Source organism: Colias croceus, chromosome 2 (genome assembly GCF_905220415.1).
Source record: "Colias croceus chromosome 2, ilColCroc2.1".
In the NCBI taxonomy this organism is placed as follows: domain Eukaryota; kingdom Metazoa; phylum Arthropoda; class Insecta; order Lepidoptera; family Pieridae; genus Colias; species Colias croceus.
This window is the reverse complement of record NC_059538.1, coordinates 10,022,645-10,038,211: the sequence shown is the minus strand read 5'-3', so window position 1 is coordinate 10,038,211 and position 15,567 is coordinate 10,022,645. Positions and strand designations below refer to the sequence as shown.

The 15,567-nt window shown below is 39.8% G+C and overlaps 1 long non-coding RNA gene across 1 annotated transcript; it reads right to left on the bottom strand.

Annotated features, from left to right (window-relative positions):
- Positions 1 to 2,708: 2,708 nt before the first annotated feature.
- LOC123703512 lies at positions 2,709 to 4,177 on the bottom strand. Its single transcript, XR_006753005.1, has 3 exons — positions 4,087 to 4,177; positions 3,788 to 3,874; positions 2,709 to 2,865 (listed from the first exon to the last, which is right to left on the bottom strand). It is a non-coding gene; the product is annotated as an uncharacterized LOC123703512 (long non-coding RNA).
- Positions 4,178 to 15,567: the final 11,390 nt, after the last annotated feature.

Here is a 15,567-nt window from a genome sequence, read left to right as displayed (position 1 = left end):
TTTGATCTGGTTAAGGAGTAAAAAAATAAAATGTTCGGTGGCGCTAGTTTCGGTGGTGTAGGCCTCTTAAATCTTATATTACATCACCCATTAAATAAATATTCAGAAAGTTTTGATTACGTTGTGTTTTGTCTTTAACGTCGACATAAAAAAGCTTGTTCGACATCGTTACAATTTTTTAATTCTTTACGTTAATCTAAATTGCTATTGTTTGGTTTTATATTGTTTATCGTAACAAATCAGCATCAATCTGGAGTAAAAAAGTAGAGTTACAATTATAAAAACACTTTAGACACTTTCAAGAAACTTTAAACACTATAAACAAAACTAATACAATTAATAAATTTTTATGAACAGACGCCACCATTTACGAGTGGCAGGTAATGGAAATCGGTACATGTTTCGTACTATTTGACTATAATATAATATTTTTTTAACAAATTGTCTATTAATTTATTTGAATTCACTTTGATTATTTTATTATGATAAAGGTATAAATAATGTCCGCCTCGTAAAGTTACATTAATTTTATGTCGCCTCGATAATCAGTAATGTACTCAGAAAATATTAATCACATTTATGAATATTTCAGTGGAACTTTTATCAAAAGCTACGTTAATGTTAGTAGAAGACATAAAATCATTTTGGAATTGTTTACAAATTATTGGTTAAACTTCGACTAAATTGCTTTAACATGTTCAAATAAATAATTTATTCGGGAAAGTTAACTTTGTAAATGTTGATGTGTTATTTTATATTTTAATGTACACATGTTCATTTAAGTTTTTATTTATATGAATAACATCCATATTTTAAATACAATATTTTTATAAGTAAGTAAAAATATTTTAACCCTACAGTAGTCGCGTAACTAAAAGGTCGCGTGGTCTACAAGAGTATACCATTTTTAAAACAAGAAAAAGTACACAAATAAATTAAAAAGTCTGTTTATTTAGCTAGCTTACACATAGAACTGTTGGTCTTGCTCTCAATGTAAAAGTATAATTACTGCCCTAACTCAATGAAATCCAAGATAGATGTCATGAAGACAAATTCGTTCATAGATTAAATAGTCATTACCTCCATTTACTGCAGTTTCTCAAGTTAAAACATTAAACAAGCGATCTCCAGAGATGCTAGAACTAGCTACATTGTCACCAACATTTTATGTCCCTTTCTGTGTATTGTGAAACTAAGTAAGTTTATTTTTTATTAACAACTAGCGGTCCGCCCCGGCTTCGCCCGTGGTACATATTCACGTTTTCTCTACATAAGAACCATCCTCGAACTTCAAGGAATATTATAAAAAAAGAATTAACGAAATCGGTTAAGCCGTTCTCAAGTTATGCGCTTACCAACACATATTGGGATTCATTTTTATATTATAGACTAGCGGTCCGCCCCGGCTTCGCCCGTGGTACATATTTACATAAGATCCATCCTCGTACTTCAAGGAAAATAATAAAAAAAGAATTATCGAAATCAGTTCAGCCGTTCTCAAGTTATGCGCTTACCAACACATTTTGGGATTCATTTTTATATATAAGAAGATTTCTTTGTCCACTTTTATGTATGAAAGTTGCGAATGTTTTTGGATTTTTTTTCCAAACGCCATTTGTTTTAAAGTGCATATATATTTGTTGTAATGTTCTTCAAGTATAAAGCAAAATAAAAACAAATCAACGAATTCAGTTTACACATTCTTTGGCCTATGTACAAATATATATTAGTTCTATAAAATGTTCATATTTCCGGGGTCTTTCTTTCCAGCATTTGTTATAATCTAATATGTTCAATTCTATGAATTGAACAATTGAAGTGACACGAAAAATATATTTTTATAACTAGGTTTATAAATAAACATACAGCGTAAATGCAAACTTCCTCTTTTTTTAACATCTATTCCAAACTCAAAATTGGACATGGGTTTATTATTTATTTATTTATTAAAAAGGTTCATCACCAGTTGTTACATAATATGTATCATTCACGTTAAACAGTAACAATAGGATTTACACATTATTATGCACAACTATTATAGATGAACACTACATTCACAGAAATCTATATACATATAATAAATCTGTAGAAGGGTCAATTCTGACATTGAAAATATTGAAAAAATAAATAGCAGGGGGTGTTACTGGATCGATACCAAGCCCAAATATATGTTTAAAAAATTTTTTGTCTGTCTGTCTGTCTGTCTGTCTGTCTGTATGTGAAGGCATCACGTGAAAACTAGCGGTTCGATTTCTATGAAACTTGGTATAATTATACCTTATTATCCTGGGCGTAAAATAGGATACTTTTTATCCTGGAAAAATACGTAGAAAAAAATTAATCTTAATTTTTCAGTTTTATCCATAGACGTTGTTCCGTAGAACCGCAAACACACGTTGCGTATTATTATAGGCCTAGCCGTATTTGGGAATTGGGTCCAATAGATATTTATAAGATTTTATTGTCAGAGGTACCTACTCAAAATGGAGAAATAAACCATCCACGCGAAGACCGATATCCGCGCGGACGGAGTCGCGGGCGGAAGCTAGTTAATAATAAATTAGGCGATATTTATACAATTAAACAAAAAAGAAATGTGTGTGCTCAAATTATGCACATATTAGTATTTATCCCTTTTATCAACGATATAATTATAGGTTCTCTTCAAATTCTCTATCAGGATATACCAGAAAAAATAAATAAAGAAGAAGTTTTAATACATTTATTTAATCACACAAATATAACACACACATACTAGAATGCATAAAAATAGGAAGTATGATTATGCCTATCCGTCCATGCTACCGTTTTTTGACGGCTGAACTGCAGCAAAACCAGCTCGTAGGTAATTATCGTGCCGATTACCTGTAAAAGGAATAATATTCTTATTAAATTATACATAGAAGATTTTAGAGAAGTCTGTGTCCCCTTGTAGGGTAAGGGACATATTTAAAACCTGTTTCGCTAATCAATGTTTTTACGTGTATAACAAGATCAACAACTGTAAGACCTCAGAAGGAAACGAACCCAGGATCCCTCTGCTCTACGCTCACTTAATACCGGCTGTAATAAGGGAGATTTTGCTCATGAGGTTTATAAAAACCCAAATACCAAAGATGTACCTATGCTGATATTTTATTATTAATTGTATCCTTTTTGGCGACCCTTACGTCCCGGATAAATACCGAAGACTGATAAAAGTTATTTCAATAATATTGTTGCAGTAACCATTTTTGTACAGCGTTGAATCTTAAAACATTCACTTAATAAATGTATTTTATACATATAAAAGAGAAATAACTATACTGCTATAATCTAATATATAAAAATCAATGCCACTTTTCGTTGTAATTCCATAACTCGAGAACGGCTGAACCGATTTCGATAATTCTTTTTTTATTATATTCCTTGAAGTACGAGGATGGTTCTTATGTAGAGAAAACGTTAATATGTACCACGGGCGAAGCCGGGGCGGACCGCTAGTGTTTATATAATTATCCTTGCCGCTTTATCTGACATAATTCGTCATTCCTATCATAACTCACTAAAATATAGTTCAATTATTAACTTGAACTCTTTTCTCTGTAAGAAAATATATCATAAATCTTTGATGCACCAACTCGCGAGCTCAAGTTAACTCTAAACCAAATTCAACAGGAAAGCTTTTCCTACTTCTAACATAATCAACATTCAACCGTTTTATATGTTTTAGAACTTGAAAAATCCTTCAGCAAAAATGTTTATTTCAAAGTTCAAACTCAAGTGAAGTTCTTAAGACTATACTTACATTAAATATCATTCCCTTTGTGATGTAGAAAAAGACGCCGCTCAATGCCGTAATCGAATGTCGAAGTTGGTGGATGAATCTTTGCACCTGTTTGGGATTATAATTTAAAAGAATTTATCTGTCTGAACAAATTAATAATGGGTCAGATAAAAATGGACCTAAGAAATTATGCTATCAAGTTTGTATGTTGGTTTTTGTTTAAATATAAAACATTATTATATTATTATAGGCTATTGCAATATTAAGATTTACTAAAAAAAGATTTGTAAGATTGTAATAATTAACAATAATTAATATACCTATTCGTACTTTGAAATTGTTATTTTTAAATTCATGAGAAATCCAAGGGATGCATACAAATCCTAAAATAAGTTTTTCTATTATTAAAATCAGTCACCATCAGAGAATATTTTTAGTTATAGAAACATTGATATACAATATAATTAATATAATAAAATAATTCAATAAAATATTATTAACATAATTAATAACAATTTTGTTGTATTCGACAATGCACCAAAATCTAGGCGGCCATACCCACCATGGCCTACTAGATTGTCCTTAATTCTTTCTCTGAAATTGTAACCACATAACGGTCTGTGACTCCAATCTGCTGCTCTGTCACTGACACACTATTACTCGTTGATCGTCTGTTTTGGATTATACAGTGACGTAGCCAGGTAACAAGGGCCCAGTGGTGAATAAAAAAATAGGGCCACGAGTTAGTATAAAAAACCTCATGACTAACTCTTACCGGCAAGGTGAAAGACGTGCGTTCAAATGCCACGTAATATTTTTTAAAAGAATCTCATTTGAATGTTATAAAACTAAACCCAATGACTAAATCGCAACATAGTATTAACTTTGGATAGGTAGAAATTGACGAAAGTTCAGTTCGATCAAGATTTTCCGCTTGGACTCGAAGGGGCCCTAGGCTCGAGGGCCCCAAAGGCTGAAGAATCAGGGATTTTCCAGCAAGCGGCGAATCTGATTCTAAGTACATTATTAAGTTTATATTTATTAGGTTTATTAATTATTGTTTTAATTAAGAAAAATCACATGTAAGATGAATTTTAAATGTTAGGTATGTCCATAGTTTTAACCTATGTAACACAAGAACAAACCTTGATCCACACTCACTAGGCCAAGAGAAGCCAAGCTATCCACATTGTATGAACTAACCTCTACATTGTATTCTTCTGAAGGCACATCACGCAATGCTTTTAAAGGTTTAAGAGCTTCTATATTAACGTTCACAGCAAAACTTGACATCATGAAGAATCGATGCAATAGGAAGATGAATGAGTATATATAGTATATCTTGTATGCTTTGCTATTGATCGTCCTGGAAAAGGATTTACAATGAAATACGTATACAGGGTATCCCACAGTTGGTATACTAAGCTCAAAGGAGGTTATAGTTTTGCATACGCTGAGTTTGTAAAAAATACTTATAATATTCCAGACGCATTTTTTTTTTTCAAATAGAGGAATTCTTCAAACTCTATGTGTACACCCATAACAAGCAACCCGCCCAACTTTGCCACCAGCACGTGAGCTATCGTTTAAGATTATGTTTTCATAGACAAAATGCTGCGCGAAGCTAGAGAAGAAAACATGGATTTTCAGGAAAAATTTAGCAAAAAATTTTTGACGTCATTTTGTCGTTTAAGTATTTTTTTCGTGATCAGTGTATGCAAAACTACAAGTTCCTTCGCGTTTAGTATACCAATAGTGGGTATAAAAAAAGTTTGTTTAAAATTAAAAATTCTGTTAGTCTGTCTGTCACGCCTCTGAGGCTGAACTACTGTGTCGAAGCTAATCAAATTATTATATAGAGATAGAGCTCGAAGATAAAATATATTTGTTAGAATTGACACCACGAAGTTAAGCGGGTTATAAAAATATGAATTTCAAAAATACTGTGTCACGATTGATAATATTCGTTTAATATAATATAATTTAGGAAATATCTTTACACGTGTGAATATTGCCTATTAAGATTGAAAAATTTTAAATTTCTTCACTGATGAAACCTTCCATACCTACCGGCTACCTGAGTTGTAATATCATTCTAATACTTACTCTTGTTAATACGAAATACTCACCGTATTATTGCTTCTTGCTTGCAAGCACTATCTGCCAATGTGACGAAACGACTGAAAGCAAAATACCACAAAAATAATATTTGAAATACCCAATCTCTGTGTAATTATCAAAACTACATATTTTAATATGCATATTTTAGATAAACCAGACAGTCCTATTCATAAACGACGATAAGTTAATAATTTTAATATATAACATGTCCACCTTTTCAATCTCTTTATTCGAAATATTACTTGGTACAGGTTAAAGAATATCCCTTTCTCTGTCCCTATGTCCTTTAGTATGCTTAAATCTTTAAAACTAGGTACGCATTGGATTTTCATGCGGTTTTTTTAATACATAGAGTGATTCAAGAGGAAGGTTTTAGTATATAATTTATTAGGTTTTAGAGAAAGCGGGCGAGCCGCGGGCGGTAAGCTAGTTAAAAATAATTTATGAAGCTACAAGCTAGTTAATGATAAAGATAAATAAATCCTCAAAGAACATACTTAGTAGCAAAAAACATCTGGTTACAAATGTAGTAAACGTTGGAGAAATAAGACAGAAGAATCAGGTAACACAGCTTTGAGTCAACCACATTCACCAACTTCACTAAATACGAGTAATGTATACGTATCTGTGCCCAATTTGGGGATCCCTGAAAAAAAATTGGTTGTCTGTAAAGTCGGTTTACTGACTATAGTTGAACGTGACAACGTCCGATTGTGCTTCTTTGTCGTTCGTTCCGCGCTCTCGCTCGCACTTCAAGCCTTACATGGAACGCCTCAGAGCGAGGTAACGCCGCATGAGTCATGTTTTTTTCGTGCGTACAGGCGGCTCTATCGAATTATAAGACGTTGTCACGTCAATAATAAAATAAGATTAATTAACAAGCAAAGCAAAGATCGATGTAGAATTCAATCGCCTTCGATTTTGTGGTCATTTGAAATTTTTTTATTGTTTATTTATTAAAACATTATTTATATCAAAAATAATATAAATATCACGTTCAAAGAAACAAAGAGTCCAAAGAGAATAAGAAGTATCTAGTCTTGATCAAATTTCAGAGTAACTGTAGTAAATTATATCCAGCGAATACCAAGAAAATTTTCTCAAGCCTTTTTCCTCATGATTATAAAAGAACATGCTCCTGATTCGAATAATGATAAGCAAATACGTAGTATACGCTCATTAGATAGGTACATCTCATGTCTATCTCAGATTCAATAAGAAAATAATTTCATGTTTATAAATTTACTGTTATCTATTATGAATTCTAGGAATAACTTATATGTATGTATTTGATGTAATTAATTTTTAAATATCTCATCTTAAGACTATGTATTATTTCTAAACGAATTCTCAAGTACCCAGGTAATTGAGCGACTACGGAGCGACGCGGACGAATTGACGTGATTTGTATAAATAAGTATGATACATATAATTCTTTACATTTAACCAACAAGAAACTCAGTGACATTTTTATAAAAAGTTTTATCCCATAAAATGTTACCCGCTTTGTTTCCTTCTCAATATAGCCATTGAGATCTCTGAAGTGAGATGAGAGGTACATGCTCGCACACATTGTTATAACGTCCGTGAAATTCCACACAAAACTCGCTTGGAAATCGAATATCTGAAAATATGAATATTTTGAATTTTTACAATTATTTTGGTGATATTCCTTACGTTTATTTGTAGGTGTACTTTAACTTTGATATAACTTTTTAGTATTTCTTTTAATAATTATAGGTAGTTCGAATTTAGATCATATTTCGTACGGTGTAGTAAATAGAAATAACAATAACAATTACTCATAACTTACTAGTACACACTACTCTATGGCTGAATATACATATTATATTCCATAAACATATAGTTATTAATGTCAAAAAAAATAAATTAGTTGACTAACGTGACGTGAGAGTTCAGAGTTTTCTAAAATTTTATACTTTCATATATTTACTAAAAATATACTTAAAAATTTATTATATGTATTGACTAGTACATTAAATGATTCACCTCATACAAAACAGTCTTCCACAAATCTGGTGCAGTATATTGGAATATAAGTGACAATGTTTCAGATATATATTTTTGTAACAATTTAGCATCCACTCTGGTCTCCCCTAGACAAAGCATTACGTGCTGAATCCGAAAATTCACGCAAAGAGCATGTTCAACTGAAAACAAAATAGCAACCTTAAAGAAAAACCCTTAAGTGTTTCATAACTCATTTAAATAATTAGGTAATTATTTAAATAAACTAGTGAGAATAACTATATTTTCCACAAGGTAGAGCCTACACATAACTCGATTAAAAACTATCGAATTAGAAGCGAATACTTATTATTTATCAATATTTATTAGGTACATATTACTATTGCGTCGGAGGCGATCCAAGAGGCGGTAGCACTACTTGTGCAGCGCACCGCCTCCGAAGACACACGGCGGCTCCAGGCCGACAACACTCGGCTGCGTGGGGAGATTGCAGCCCTCCGCAAGGAGATGGCGGAGATGAAAGCCGCGCTTGGGGGCGCACAACATGCGCAGCGCGCGCAGCAGCAGCAGGCGGACTCTGAACTGACCGCGAACATCATGCGGCAGGTTGGAGAAATGGTTAACGCCCGACTGGATGTGCTGGAGGAACGCCTACCTCCAGAAAGGCGCGTGAGGCCGCCACTGGCGGCGGATGATAGGACTGGGGGGATGGCGGTTAGCCAAGTGCTAACCGAGGACTTCCCTCAACTCCCGCCTTCAAAGGCTTCTAAGAGGGCCAAGGCTGTGAATAAAAACCAGGGCGAAACGCGGGCTGTTGCACAGCCTGTGGGTACCGGTCTGGCCCCAAAGGCCAATCCAGGAAAAGAAGGAAAGAAGGCGGAGCGGCGTCCCGAAAGGGTTGCCCCGTCTACGTCATCCGCTCCCCAGCAGCAACCGCCTAAGCAAGGGTGGACTCTAGTGGAGAGGAAGAAGAAGAGGAAGAAAAGCAAGGCGGAGGCTAAAGTAGGAAAAAGGGCTCCTAAACTCCGCTCTCCCTCGTCCTCGGCTGTAGTCATAACCCTGCAGCCGGGTGCGGAGGCGCGCGGGGTCACGTACGCCTCTGTAATGGCTGGGTCCCGGCAAAAGATCGACCTCACGGAGATCGGTGTCAGCGCCCTACGCTTTAAGCGTGCCGCGACTGGGGCCCGAATTTTGGAAATTCCGGGCACTACAAGTGCGAAGGAGGCGGACGCCCTTGCTAGTAGGCTACGTGAGGTGTGGGACGAGGATACCATAAAGGTATCCAGACCGGTAAAGTGCGCGGAGGTGCGGGTCACTGGTCTGGATGATTCGGTGGCTGCCGAGGAAGTTGCAGCTGCGGTCTCCCGGGTGGGTGAGTGCCCCGCTGACCAGGTTAAGTGTAGTGGTCTGCGCGTGGGATCGAGAGGTTCCACCACGGCGTGGGTGAGCTGCCCAGTTGCTGCTGCAAAAAAGGTGGCGCAGGTTGGGCGCATCCTTGTTGGATGGATCTCCGCGGGGGTCTCGCTCGGTGCAGTGAAGCCGCAACGCTGCTTCCGGTGCCTGGAGGTGGGACACGTTAGGGCCATGTGCTCGTCGCCCACAGACCGAAGCAATGTCTGTTACCGATGTGGCGAAAATGGGCACAAGGCTGCAGGGTGCACGGCAGCTGCTCATTGTGTTCTTTGCGCCGATGCAAAACTGCCCGCGGGACACCGGCTCGGGGGCCCGGCCTGCAAAGCCCCAAAGCGGAAGAGAGGAGGCCAGAGGCGCGATGGCCCGGTAGTCGCATCGCGTTCAGGCCCTGCGCCATCTGAGGCGCCCGTGGTGGTAGAAGGAATGGAGACGTAGTGATGGCTCTCCGCTTTCTTCAAGCCAACATCAACCACTGCGCCAGAGCTCAGGACCTGTTACTCCAGGGTCTGGCGGAGTGGATGATAGATGTGGCGGTCGTAGCTGAGCCATACTCGGTACCTCCCCGGGATAACTGGGCGGGGGACGTGGATGGCTTGGTGACGTTGGTGGCGCAGGGGGGTGCTGTCATGGATCGAGTTGCCCGGCGGCGAGGTTGCGTCTCGGCATCGATCAGAGGGTACACAGTGGTTGGAGTATACTTCTCTCCCAACCGCGGACTGGACGAGTTCGAGCAGTTTCTGGCAGAGCTGGGGGAACTGATTGAACTCGCCCGTCCCCAGCCTATACTCCTGGCCGGAGATTTCAATGCCAAGTCAATGGCATGGGGGTCTTCGGTGAGGAATGCGCGGGGAGCGGTATTACAGGACTGGGCAGTTGCAGCCGATCTCTCAGTTCTTAATCGTGGGTCTGAACTAACTTGTGTTAGGCAAAGGGGTGGATCCATCGTTGACGTCACGTTTGCCAGCCCCCCCCTTGCACGGCGAATCGAGGATTGGAGGGTCGTTACCGATGTGGAGACGCTGTCGGACCATCGGTATATTCGCTTCAGTATCTCTGCGCCCTCGATGGCCTCCAGTTGGTCTCCCCCGACTGAAAGGCGTCCGCGCTGGGCACTTCGGAGCCTCGACAGGGATCTTCTGATCGAGGCTGCCATAGTGCAGTCGTGGATACCTACGCCCCAGGACGGTTCGGTCGAGGAAGAAGCAGCATGGCTGGCAAACGCCATGGTGCAGGTTTGCGATGCATCTATGCCCAGAGCCCGCTCAACTCCGCGCAGACGCAGGATGTACTGGTGGTCTGCCGAAATCGCCCAGCTGCGCACCTCCTGTGTGGCTGCGAGGCGGGCGTACACTAGACACCGGCGGCGGAGATGGCGCGATGAGGAAGAGGAAACGCGACTGTACGCTGCTTATAGGGAGTGCGTGACCGCTCTACAGGAGGCAATCAGTAGCGCCAAGGACCGGGCCTGGGACGAGATGCTTGAGGGCCTGAACCGAGAACCGTGGGGTCGGCCGTACAAGCGGGTAAGGCAGAAGCTTCGCCCGTGGGCCCCACCCCTGTCTCGGTCCCTCGAGCCTCGCTTACTGGAACAGATTGTAGTAACCCTGTTCCCAGAAAGGGGAAGAGATGCCTTTATAACGGCGGCGACGTCTGATGAACAGGAAGACTCCGCAGGTACATCTGTTCCGGATGTCACCCGCGACGAAGTGGAGACAGCGGTGGGGCGGCTCAAGCAGAAGAACACCGCCCCAGGCCCAGACGGAATCCCTGGTCGAGCCTGGGTGCTGGCGATGGAGGCTCTGGGACCCCGAGTAGAGCAGCTATTTTCAGCCTGCCTTCGGCGGGGCCAATTTCCCCGCAGGTGGAAGACGGGGAACTTGGTCCTGCTGAGGAAGGATGGGCGCCCGCAGAACTCGCCCACTGCCTACAGGCCAATCGTACTGCTTGACGAGGTGAGCAAGCTTTTTGAGCGCGTTTTCGCAGCTCGCCTCGTCAACCATTTAGAGGGAATAGGCCCGGACCTCAGCAACAATCAATTTGGCTTTCGCCGAGGTAGGTCCACGCTCGATGCCATATCGCGTGTGAGGGCGACAGTGGAGAGTGCAACTGAGGACGGTGAGGTTGTTCTGGCGGTGTCTTTGGACATCGCCAATGCCTTCAACACCCTGCCATGGGACAAGATTGTAGACGCTCTCCACTTTCACCGCGTTCCGGAATATATGATGCGCCTATTGCGATCATATCTTTCGGACAGGGCTGTGGCGTACCCTACTCGAGATGGATGGAGCGAGAGGGAGGTGTCGTGCGGTGTTCCACAGGGTTCAGTCCTCGGACCGCTCCTGTGGAACATTGGATACGACTGGGTCCTGCGCGCCGCAAATCTCCCAGGTATCGGCGTAACCTGTTACGCGGACGATACCCTGGTGACAGCGCGCGGTGCCTCGTACAGCGAAGCAGCTCTCCTGGCTGCTGCGGGGGTGGCGGATGTGGTATGTCGCATTCGGCAGCTAGGTCTCGAGGTGGCGCTGGAGAAGTCGGAGGCTATCTTCTTTCCCGGCCGTCGAAGGCTGCACAGCGCTGGATCGGAGATCCGGGTGAGCGGGGTTCCCATCAAGGTCGGATCCACAATGCGGTACCTTGGCATTGTGCTAGACAGCAGATGGAAGTTCGTGGAGCACTTCCGTCGCCTCGCCCCCCGACTTGTAGGGGTGGCTGGGGCACTGGGAAGTTTGCTCCCGAACCTCAGGGGTGCTAGGGGCGGGTGTCGCCGGTTGTATACAGGCGTAATCCGCTCCATGGCCCTCTATGGGGCCCCCATCTGGGCAGATGCCCTAAGCGCCCGTAGTAGACCATTCCTGCGGAGACCGCAACGGGTCATGGCACTTAGGGTAGTGAGGGCGTACCGCACGGTGTCATTTGAGGCAGCGTGCGTGATGGCCGGGACGCCCCCGTGGGAACTGGATGCCGAGATGCTTGCGGACGTGTATCGCCGCGTCTCGGCGTCCAAGTCGCTTGGGATCAACCCACCCTATGAGGAGGTTGAGCAGTGGAGGGCTGAGGCTGCCGAACGGCGGTCCCGAGAGTGGGAACGCCGGCTCGAAGAGCCCAGCGCTGGAGAGCGGACGGTCGCAGCGATTCGACCGGTGCTGCAGGAGTGGTGCGACAGGCGGCATGGGGCAATAACCTTCCGCCTTGCGCAGGTGCTGTCCGGGCACGGTTGCTTCGGGCGGTATCTGTGTAAAGTCGCGAGGAGGGAGCCCAGCATGGCTTGCCACTGGTGCGCCTGCCCGGAGGACACGGCAGATCATACTCTTGCCGAGTGCCCCGCGTGGGCCGAGCCTCGTGCTCGCTTGGTCGCGGTCGTTGGGTCGGATCTCTCTCTGCCCTCCATTGTTCGCGCAATGGTGGGTAGCGACAGATCCTGGCGCGCGGTGATCACGTTCTCTGAGGACGTGATCTCGCGGAAAGAGGAGGCGGAGCGGGTTCGCGAGAGGGATCCTCACGCGGACCCGATCCGGCGCCGACGTCCTATTGGGCGTCGTCAAGATTTCCCCACTTAAAAGAAAAAAAAAAAAAAAAAAAAAAAAAAAAAAAAGGTACATATTACTATGCATGAAATACAAGCAAATCCTATATCTTTCGATACTTAAAAGTCAACCTATCATTTTTACGACGAATTATTTGTTTCAAAATCAAGGCATTATGTAGGGTGAATGAAGGACTACAGCTTGAAGCCTGCAGAAAGGAGATAAGGGTAGGATCAGAAAAATGAAATATAAGTTCCGACTGAAAACTATGGCTAGAGGATCTTATTGAAACCGCTTTGTCGAATGCACTAGCAAAAATATGTCTATTAACTATTGCAAACGGTGACTTTTAATATATTTGTATTTTACATGAAAATCATTAATTTATACTTCATAGGGTGGTATTTTGTTGTTAATATAGCACACAATGAATACAATGCACTGAATAATTTGTTACTTTACTTGTTCAATATTTATATTTGAACTTACATTTAAATGGTTTCTCATTTATAACAAAGACATCAACGCCAAAAGATAAATCTCAAACTGCTTATAATTAAAATTTAAATACCCTTTACGCTTCCTTTCATAAAAAAAATATCAAAGGCGTATTCTTTATTTACTGTAACTATAAAATCTTACCTATAGCCATAACTGTGACAAAACACGAAACAGCCAAAAATTTGCGAGGATTATTCCTCGTAGTACGGATCGGAGCAAAGCATTGTTCAATCATCGTAGTTCTCTTTATTAATGTCGGCCAATCCCACGCTAGTTTTAATAGAAATGACGTAGTAATAGTCGTCGTTAGGTAGAACATGAACATTGCTGAAAGATAATATGTTAACATAATATACAAAAACATAAAGAAAATTTATACATAAAGGTGAAAAAACATTGTAAATTTTTGGGGTAGGTACTTACGGTCTACGCTTATTAAGGTAAAGAAAAGGAAAGTAACAAACTATAATGTACTTATTTCAATTTTGCTATAACAACAATTATATGGCTAAAATTGTAACAAATTACAATCATCGAGCATTATAATATACTAAGATTTAAGAATAATATAGTCCTGAATAATTTTACGGTTGAAGGTTTCACACACTTCCAAATTCCGAGTTAGCTTAGGGGCAAGCTCGCTTCTACTATCTGAAGTAACTATAGAAACCCAGGAAATTGCTTGAAAACTCAAGACTACCAAAAGTCAATACAGTGTGCACTTGGTGTGTACTGTGCAGTTGACATCGCAAATGTCCGCACTACACAAAACGGTCTTGAGCCATTGAATACCAAATTTTAAATTCTGTGCAACTGTATTCATATGGTCAAACTCACAGCTTGCATAAAACTGACGTAAAATCTTATTTTTCAGTTAATTTGCGCTGATTTATACCTAGTCCAAACCTATTTCAAACTCAAAGTCATTTATTTATTCAATTAGACTTCTTCTAGAACTAGCACTTTAAAATCGTCATTACATATTTTTCAAATTTACTATTTAAATTCAATATGAAAATTTATTTATTTTTTAGAGCTTCAAGACACATTTTCAAGTAGTGTACATATACTTTTATCATTAAAATTATTAAGAAATTTTATAAATAAAAATAAGAATGTAAACATTATTACCATTAAAAATACTTACTAATAAAATTAACATTAAACTTATATGTCATACGATCCATACACGTCACCATTAGAATAAACTGAACTATGAGCGAAATGATATTCAGTAAGAAATAAATCGACTTCACATTGCATCTGTAAATAAAGATTAATTTAAATCTTAATTTCACGTTAAGATTAAGACAGTATGTATTGAACTTTTAAATAATTTTACCAAGTTTTATCTTGGAAATGTTATTTTATCCGTTAAAAACTTAAGTTAACTAATTGTAGATTTTATCATAAAATCGTACCAATAGTTCTTATATAAAACGGCATTGAAATGTAAAAGAAAATCGATATTTATGTTCTTATATCAATTTCTGAAGGCTATATTATATCATTCTATACTAATATTATTTGATAAAAAAAAAACAACTTTCACCAAAACAGGTGTTATCAGCATAAACATTTAAATGCTGGATAGGATGATCGATACTATAATATAATAGGAATTTACAAAAAATGCATTCAATACCGTAAATCACGGACTGTAGGTTTGTCCAAGCCAGACACACAAAACACTCCAGCCCATCGGGACAGTCTCATGGTGTGGCGAAGACATGCGTGCATCTCACTCTCTACCATCGACTTATCATGTACCCGCATATTGAACAAAATACTACATAGAAAATTATATGAAATAATTAGTTTAATTTTTGTTTTAATGCAAATACAAATTACTAGTGAGAATACAAAATGACTACTACACAGTTATTCTATGTTGAATTACTATAGCCTGCTTCCACGAAAATCACTGACAAGTTTATTTTTGTGGAAAAACCTAGTTGACATAAATTAATCATAATATTGTTTATTTTTTGAAGTCACTCTTTGACTAATATTAATGAATTAATGTTGATAAGATCCAAGCTTGATCCAAGATTACATCAAAAGATATGAATGACATGTAAATTAACTAAAGAATTGATGTATTAATCAAAAGACTGATATTTATTTTTTCGTTGTCAGAACGCAACTTCCCTTATTAATTTAATATTAACGAAAATATGTGTCAGCGGTCTCAACGCTTCTTCACTCCAATTTAATTACTTGAGTACATAATAATTAATACATAATATA